The sequence below is a fragment of the Lactuca serriola genome, chromosome 2 (assembly GCF_051521515.1).
Source record: "Lactuca serriola cultivar US96UC23 chromosome 2, Lser_US96UC23_V15, whole genome shotgun sequence".
Classification (NCBI taxonomy): Eukaryota; Viridiplantae; Streptophyta; class Magnoliopsida; order Asterales; family Asteraceae; genus Lactuca; species Lactuca serriola.
The window spans coordinates 145,947,074-145,954,762 of NC_136409.1; the positions used below are offsets into that span (position 1 = coordinate 145,947,074).

General features: G+C 36.7%; 1 non-coding gene across 1 annotated transcript; it reads right to left on the minus strand.

Annotated features, from left to right (window-relative positions):
* Window positions 1-2,630: 2,630 nt before the first annotated feature.
* Window positions 2,631-2,737, minus strand: LOC145090912 (small nucleolar RNA R71). Its single transcript, XR_013701834.1, has one exon. It is a non-coding gene; the product is annotated as a small nucleolar RNA R71 (small nucleolar RNA).
* Between the last annotated feature and the right edge of the window lie 4,952 nt (window positions 2,738-7,689).

Consider the following 7,689-nt stretch of genomic DNA (forward strand, 5'->3'; position numbering starts at 1 on the left):
CTATTGCAGGTATAACAAGAAAACAAGCCTAGGCTCTGATACCACTGTTGGGTTTTGAGCATTCTAACACTCCTAAGTGTACATGCAACCCTAAATACCTTGGATCTATGTTTTCTCTATTATACATGCAAATAAGAACTTCCAAGGTATTATCCTAATCTAGCATACAAAAACTATCAATATAACAAGATAGAATACATACCTCTTTGATGTAGAATGTCTTCATGAAGCTTGAGTGCCTAGTGCCCCAAGTGTGACACCTCAAATGGAATCACAATCATCAAAACACTTAGAATAGCTTGAGAGAATTCTACACTTCACGAAATCGGCTAGCCCTATCTAGAATAATACTAGTGGCCGATTTTGCCAAGAATAATATCTTTATATAGTGTTACAATTAGGGTAAACTCTTAATTGTCATTGCTTTCCATTTCCTTGGATCCATGGGTACAAATACACCATGGAGCATCCATGGACCATCCTATGGGTTTTAGCCCAACTTGATTATCCATGGAGCATTAGCCCACTATACAAGTATGGATGATTTACACAATCAACCCATATATTTAATTAGTCTTCTTTTGATCACTTAATTAATCCTAGATTAATTCTTGATCAATACTAATTAAATAATCTTATTATTCTTATTATTAATATACTAGAACTTATAATATATTAATAACCATAAGTGTCTTATTTCTCTCATCCAAGTGCATGATGGTATGCAACCCAAATGGACCATGCCGGGTCGGGTCAAGTCTTACCAATTATAGTTATGGACTTAGACATTAATCCAACAGCAAGTTGTGTACATGTGATCACAGGTTGGCCAAAAAGTGCCAAAATAGCATCCAACTTCATTAATAAGGCACGATATGCGTTTTCTTCAAAACCTGTGATCGCAGGTTGTCTACATGTGAATGCATGTGCGTCGTTTTTGTTGCTGGACGTATAAATAGACCCTTATAGCATTCCAGTAACCTAAGTTGGCGATCCCAGAGGTACCAGACGATGAAAATACGATTTTGGAAGCGTTTCTTCTCTGATTTCAACAATTTCTAAAGATTTGAAGATTGTGGATCATCTCCTTCAAGTAGATTAGTAAGATTAGTTGTTTGATGTCTCTTTTCATTTGTTTTTAACAGATTTTAGCCATGTCTGGCTAAAACCCTAGTTTTCAGTTCTGCAACGACAAGTACCTTTCATGTGATTGATCATTAGATCTAGTTTTTGATTTGTGTTTCTATCTAGATTCTTTAGTTTTGCTCTTAATGAATGTTTGATTTTGATTCTTGTTAGTCTGATCACCTAGCTAGGGTTTTATCAATCTAGTTAATCAATTAATAGAGTCCGTAATTGTTCTAATAAGTTGGTAAAAAGTAACAAGTATCCTATTGGTTCCGTTTTGGAATTTAACTCTGATATAAACTGTAAAAATCATATCTTTACGCTTCCAAGCTTGTGAGAAGTATTGGGTATTGCTGGGAAATTTACAAAAAAGTTAATGCAACTTTTCTGATCTTAATTAAGAGCTTGTTTAATTAGACAGTAAAAATTTAGGGTTAATTAAAAGAGCTTGTTTTGATTAACTAATTTAGGTAAAAGAGAAATCTCAAATAACCAGGTCAATATTGATTGCATGATTAGGAAAGTCGCAGCAGAGCTGAAACCGTTTTTAATATTTGTTTTCTTTTAGTTTAATATTACTGCATTTTTAGTTTTTAGTTTTTAGTTTTTAATTAAAACCCCCTTTTATATTTTCTGTTTCTTGACTAAATTGTGCCTGATGCAAAAAGGCATTGACCATTAGGCTGTGTCCCTGAGGATTCGAACCTATTTCCCTATGCTATACTTTTAGTGCAACCAGCAGTGATAATTTATTTGCTTAATACGCACGTGATAGCGTGTCAACAAATTGGCACCGTTGCCGGGGACACGGTGCTTTCTAATAATTTTATGCCAAGAAATTTTCGTTAAGGTACACCGTTAGTTTTTTTATCCAGAAATTGAGTGAACTGCAAGGAAACTGAAGAAAGAACCAAAAAGGAGAAAACAATTAAGTGGTTCATCATCATCATCCATACCTCCAGAAACCTCCATGCCACAAGGCACTCCCTTGTGGAACGAATTTGACCCATTTTTTCCCACAGTAACCCCATCTTCTCCTAAAAACAGCCCTTATAAAACATATTCCCCACCCTCTTATATCTAATCTGAAACCACAGACTCTTCAGAAATCGAATCTGAAGGATCAACCATGAGTGGAGACGAAGCAGAAAAGACCCTTAGAGAGTGGGCCACTCAAGAGGTCAACCATCAGCCTCTTTGCATTACATTTCTAGAAGCCCAGAACTTCAAACTCAAATCTGGGTTGATTCATCTTCTTCCCACGTTCCACGGACTGGAAAACGAAGACCCACATAAATTTCTCAAGGAATTTAATGTTGTTGGTTCAGGAATAAAGCCACATGCAGTTACTGAAAGATGAGATCAAACTAAGGGCATTCCCCTTTTCACTTCAAGATTCAGTAATGGAATAGTTACACGAACTCCCATCCGGTTCCATCACCACTTGGACCGAGCTTGCGAAACTGTTTTTAGAAAAATACTTTCCAAAAACACGATTTTCCAGTCTCAAAAGAGAAATCCTTGGGATCAAACAAGGAAGATGAGAAGCTTTATATACCTAATGGGAGAGATTCAAGAAGTTGTTGGTTCGTTGCCCCCAACATGGAATTAGTGAATACCAGCTCAATAATTGTTTTTGTGAAGGTCTGACACCCATGGAAAGACACCTTATAAATGCTTCCAGTGGTGGTTATTTGGGTGATATGACACCAACTGAAATCAGAGAGCTGATCGAAAAGCTAGCAATTGAGTCTAAACATTCTGGAAAAGAAGATGAGTGGTATCCAGATCAGCCAATGGGTGTCAAGAAAGTCAGTAATGTTCATCTGGAAGCTCAGATTATGGAGCTCACGAAGGCAGTGTTGCTATTGACTAAAGAAAAAGTTGCTGCGAAGAAACCATGTGGAATATTCTTGAAGACGGAACATCCAACTGATATGTGTCCAATTTCGCTAGAGGATGTTGCTCCAGTCAAAGCTGTTGGAGGATACAGACAACATAAGACTTATAATCAACCTCCAAATTTTTATCAGAACAATTATCAGCAAAGGCAACAATTTCAGCCACCACCGGGTTTTCAGGAAACAAACTTTCAGCAGAATTCTCATTACAAGCCCAATTTTCAGAATCGTCAACAACAACATTTTCAGAATTGAAATTTTCAGAATCAGAACACAAATAAGCAACCCAGTAGTTCCAACGTGGCCCTAGAAGATATAGTGAATAGTCTAGCCATGAGCACCCAAGCCTTCTTGAACGAAAATAGAGCCAATATCAAAAATCTGGAGCAACAGGTGTCTAAACTTGCCACTTCTATGGGTCGACTGGAATCTCAAGGAAAATTACCAGGGCGTACAGAAAACAATCCAAAGCACAATGGGAGTGCTATTTCTTTGAGAAGCGGAAAGACATATGAAGGATCAAGCTTATATGAACCAAAAAATAAGGTTGAGGAAGAATTTGAAGAAGTTATGGTTGAAGCTGAAGATGTGGAAGAGACGGAAAAAGGAATTGAAGATGAAGAGTATAAAGAGGTTTTGGTTGAAGAAGAAGTTGAAAAAGACAAAGAAAAAAAAACTGCAACACTACCCAAGCCAGTTCTGATAGAATACAAGCCGCTACCTCTCTTCCCATCGCGACTGAGGACCACAAAGCACGAAAGAGATGATGAAGATATTATGGAAATTCTTCACAAGGTTGAGGTAAACATCCCACTTTTAGATATTATCCAACATATCCTTCGCTATGCTAAATTTTTGAAAATTTTATGCAACTCAAAGAAAAAAAAATGAAATTTAATGAGATTGTAAAAGCTGGCGAAAATATCTCCACTATTTTACAAAAAGGCTTACCTCCAAAGTGCAAGGATCCGGGGATTTTCTCAGTTCCTTGTAAATTGGGGAACCTTGACTTTCGAAAAGCCATGCTTGATCTTGGAGCTTCAGTCAATGTCCTTCCCTATTTTGTTTTTGAAAACTTAAAAATTGAAACTTTGCAAAATACCGGGACAATTATACAATTGGCTAACCACTCAACGGTACACCCAAAAGGTGTACTAGAGGATGTTCTCGTTCAAGTGGATAATTTGATTTGTGTCACTGATTTTCACATTTTGGCGTGGGAAACTTGGACACTTATGATGCAAACTCAATTATTTTAGGAAGGCCTTTTATGAAAACTGCTAAAACCAATATTGATGTTTTTGCTGGTACTTCTTCTATAGAGTTTGTGTTAGAACAAAGTTCTATCAGGATCGATTGATTCTAAGTACGCAAACAAGAAAGTACGTAACGTGAACAAGAATATGGCTTGAATATGTTGAATGATTAATGCTTCAACACCTCAGAAGAGCTCGATTAAAAACTTCGACTGTAGAGGTGTTTAGGGTTACAAAACTCAAGCGTAATTAATAAGTCGTGTAAAACATAATGCATACATGCATGCATATATATAGTATAACCCTAAGAGATAATCACGGATGGGTAGGCCCAATCCGGATATATACAAAAATCCCTAAGACACAACACAATAAGCCCCAACAATCTCCCCCTTTGTGTCTTTGGGACCGAGACTTCAACTTTGTTTAGGAACCGAGGGCTTCTTCACCGTTTTGAACACTCTCGGTATGATAGCTAACAGATGGTACTGAAAGGTGATATACCACCGAAGCATATCAGTAAAAATTTTCTTATTAGCATCCGAGTTTTGCTTGCGGTCACACCCCAAAATCGAGAACGGTGGAATACGTTATGGGGTGGAGGACGTCATGTACAATATCATAACAACTGCATAATAGTAAAAACTAGCGACAACAACCATTGCATTTATACAGTAAGTTTAATTACAAAGGTGTACTGTAATGTTCAATAGACACCAAAAGTATAAAAAAATAAAAGATGGGTCTTGTATGTGCTCCATCTTCTCTAAAAGCTGCACCAGTACCTGTCTATCTTTGACCTAAGGATACAAGTTATTTTGAAAATGAGTATGAACATAAAGCTGGTGAGTTCATAAGAATTTAGTGTCGTTGTTTGTGTAAAAGAGAGTTTTACGAAAATGTAATATAAAAACTGAAACTAATGTTTGGGAGTAGTAGAAATCCCTAGAAAATCCTATATTTTTCAGAAAGATACATTTTTAATTGAAATCCTTTGAGTGTGTAGAAGTATTATCATTGAAAACCTTTAGTTATAAAAGTATAGTAATGAATCTCATTTGAGTAACATAGATGAATAAAAGTTATGCCTGCTGACAGTAGTAGTGGTGAAAACTTCAATTAGTAATAGATATTTACTTACTTCGGGATGTTAGCTTAGACATAAGTCTTAGTGTATTAATTTTGATAAAGGGGTAACCCCTCATGTAACCAGACTTAATGATAATAGAGAACCCGATGACCTTCCCGGTCATGCGTAGCGTAGTGATGTAGTGCCACCCCTAGGCCTAGTCGGCTCGGACTGTAGTTAACATTCGGGATGTAATAGTGTCCGCCCCATATAGATCTATACATGTAGTGTTGCCTTCCTTCCGGAAAGCCCTGATCACCTGGTGTAAGTGCGGTAGAGTGTCTTATAGAGGGATAGTGTGTTATACTTTGGATTCGTGTATTCTCTTGTATTATAGTATAGTAGCCTTTTTGTATAGTTCATAGAGTGTTCTCTTATATGTGTATTAACTTGTAATAATAGTAGTTATAGTGAGTATAGTAGTAGTAGAGGTAACGAGTAGTAGTCTTAACTATACCTATTATAGTTAACTACAGTGTATGGTTTCGTGCCTTTGAATAATAAAGGTATTGTATATGATGAAGACTTTCATATCTAACGTAAATATATATAATATATAACTAAGAAATCAACGATAGTCGAACGGACAACAGATTCCCTAAGACCACATCAAACAAGAATAGGAAATAAGGCGAGCTATCGGTCCTATGTCCTTCAAGTCTTACTTATATAAATATATTAGTGTAGATATATTTTAAATGAAAATTAGTTTAAACACGGTTTTGAAAGTAGTTTATCAACAACTAAATCTTAAAAATGCATTTGATAATTAATTAAAACACTTTTATTGGTAAGTAGCTAAAAGTGTGGAAACATCCCTTTTTGATGATAAATTGTGAATCACATATGATTTGATACTAAAACTTGTAGCATTATACTTGTATCCCCCCCTAAAACATGTAAAAACATTTAAAAAGGTTCATTAAGGGGTATGAACTCACCTGCAATAAGTGGATCGGGTGGAAGTGTCGGATGAGCGTTCGGTGTCAAGTGAAGACTTGTACAACCTTTAAGACCCTAGTAACATATGAAGACATATGTTCACAAGTAATTAGTGATTTAAACTCTAATTAAACACATTTCGGCATCCTAATGTGATTAAAAGTTCTATGGTTGAGTGCTAGAAGGCTAATGGGTTGCTAGGATGGAGTTTTAGACCTCACTATGGAGTTTACTCCTGACAAACCCATCCTTGATGAGTTTATGGCTGGGAGACCACATCCCCCATGGTTCTAGAAGGGATTCTAAGGAAATATACAAAGCTATAGGGGTGTTTAAAGTTAAAGGAGGGTACTCCCTTGGAGTTTACGGTCCAAGGAGCACTCCTTGGGAGTTTACGGCCATAAACCACATGGTTTACGGTAGTAAACTCTTGGACACCTTCCATACATTAATTTCGAGGTCCTAGGCTCATTCCTAACAAGTTCTAGTGAGGGTATAAGGCTTTTTAGGGGGGTAAAGCTTCATTTGGCATGTTTTAGGGGAGTTTACGGTCTAAGCATATGCTTGGGCCGTAAACTCTTGTTTGCCCTTCAAATGATGTTGTTTGGGTGTTCCAAGTCCGAAATGGTAAGTCCCCAAGTCATATTTAAGCCTAAATGTGGTTTGCAAGTGTTTTGCGCTTGATTTGCATACTTAGAGGGTATTTACAGTCTAAGCATATGCTTGGAACGTAAACCCTCTTTCAAGCCCTCAAGCTTGAGGATTTATGGTTCAAACACTTCAAGGTCTAACCCAAAACTAGTTTCTAAGCCTAAAGGAGAGATTTAGGGCATTTTGGCACCATTTTTAGGTGTTTACGGCCTAAGGCGGTCTTAGGCCGTAAACTCCTTGATTTCAGCCTTCATGCATAATTCTTGAGCCATAACAATAAGAAATGATGTTTAGAACAAGTTAGGGTAAGGGAACTTACGTTTTGGAGGCGGAAACTTGCGGTTTTGTGGTGAAATCGGACTTGAGGAGAGAGAGTAGAGAGAGGAAGTGGGTCTAGTGTTGTAAAAGGGTTCTAAGGAGTGTCCACCCCCCCTTATATAGGGCTTGGGTGTTGTACCCGGTATACGACTACCCGATACTTATGTTTAACGAGGTTTAAACTTTCTACCCGGTTAAATGGTCGTAATTAAAATAAACGTTTTCCAATAAAATGGAAAGATAATTTACGTGTTTTTATTTATTTTATTACGACGATATTAACATAAAATGAAAATAAAATAAAACATTTATTTATTTGTCGACCCCAAATTAACGAAAATTTTATAAAATAGAATATTCTATT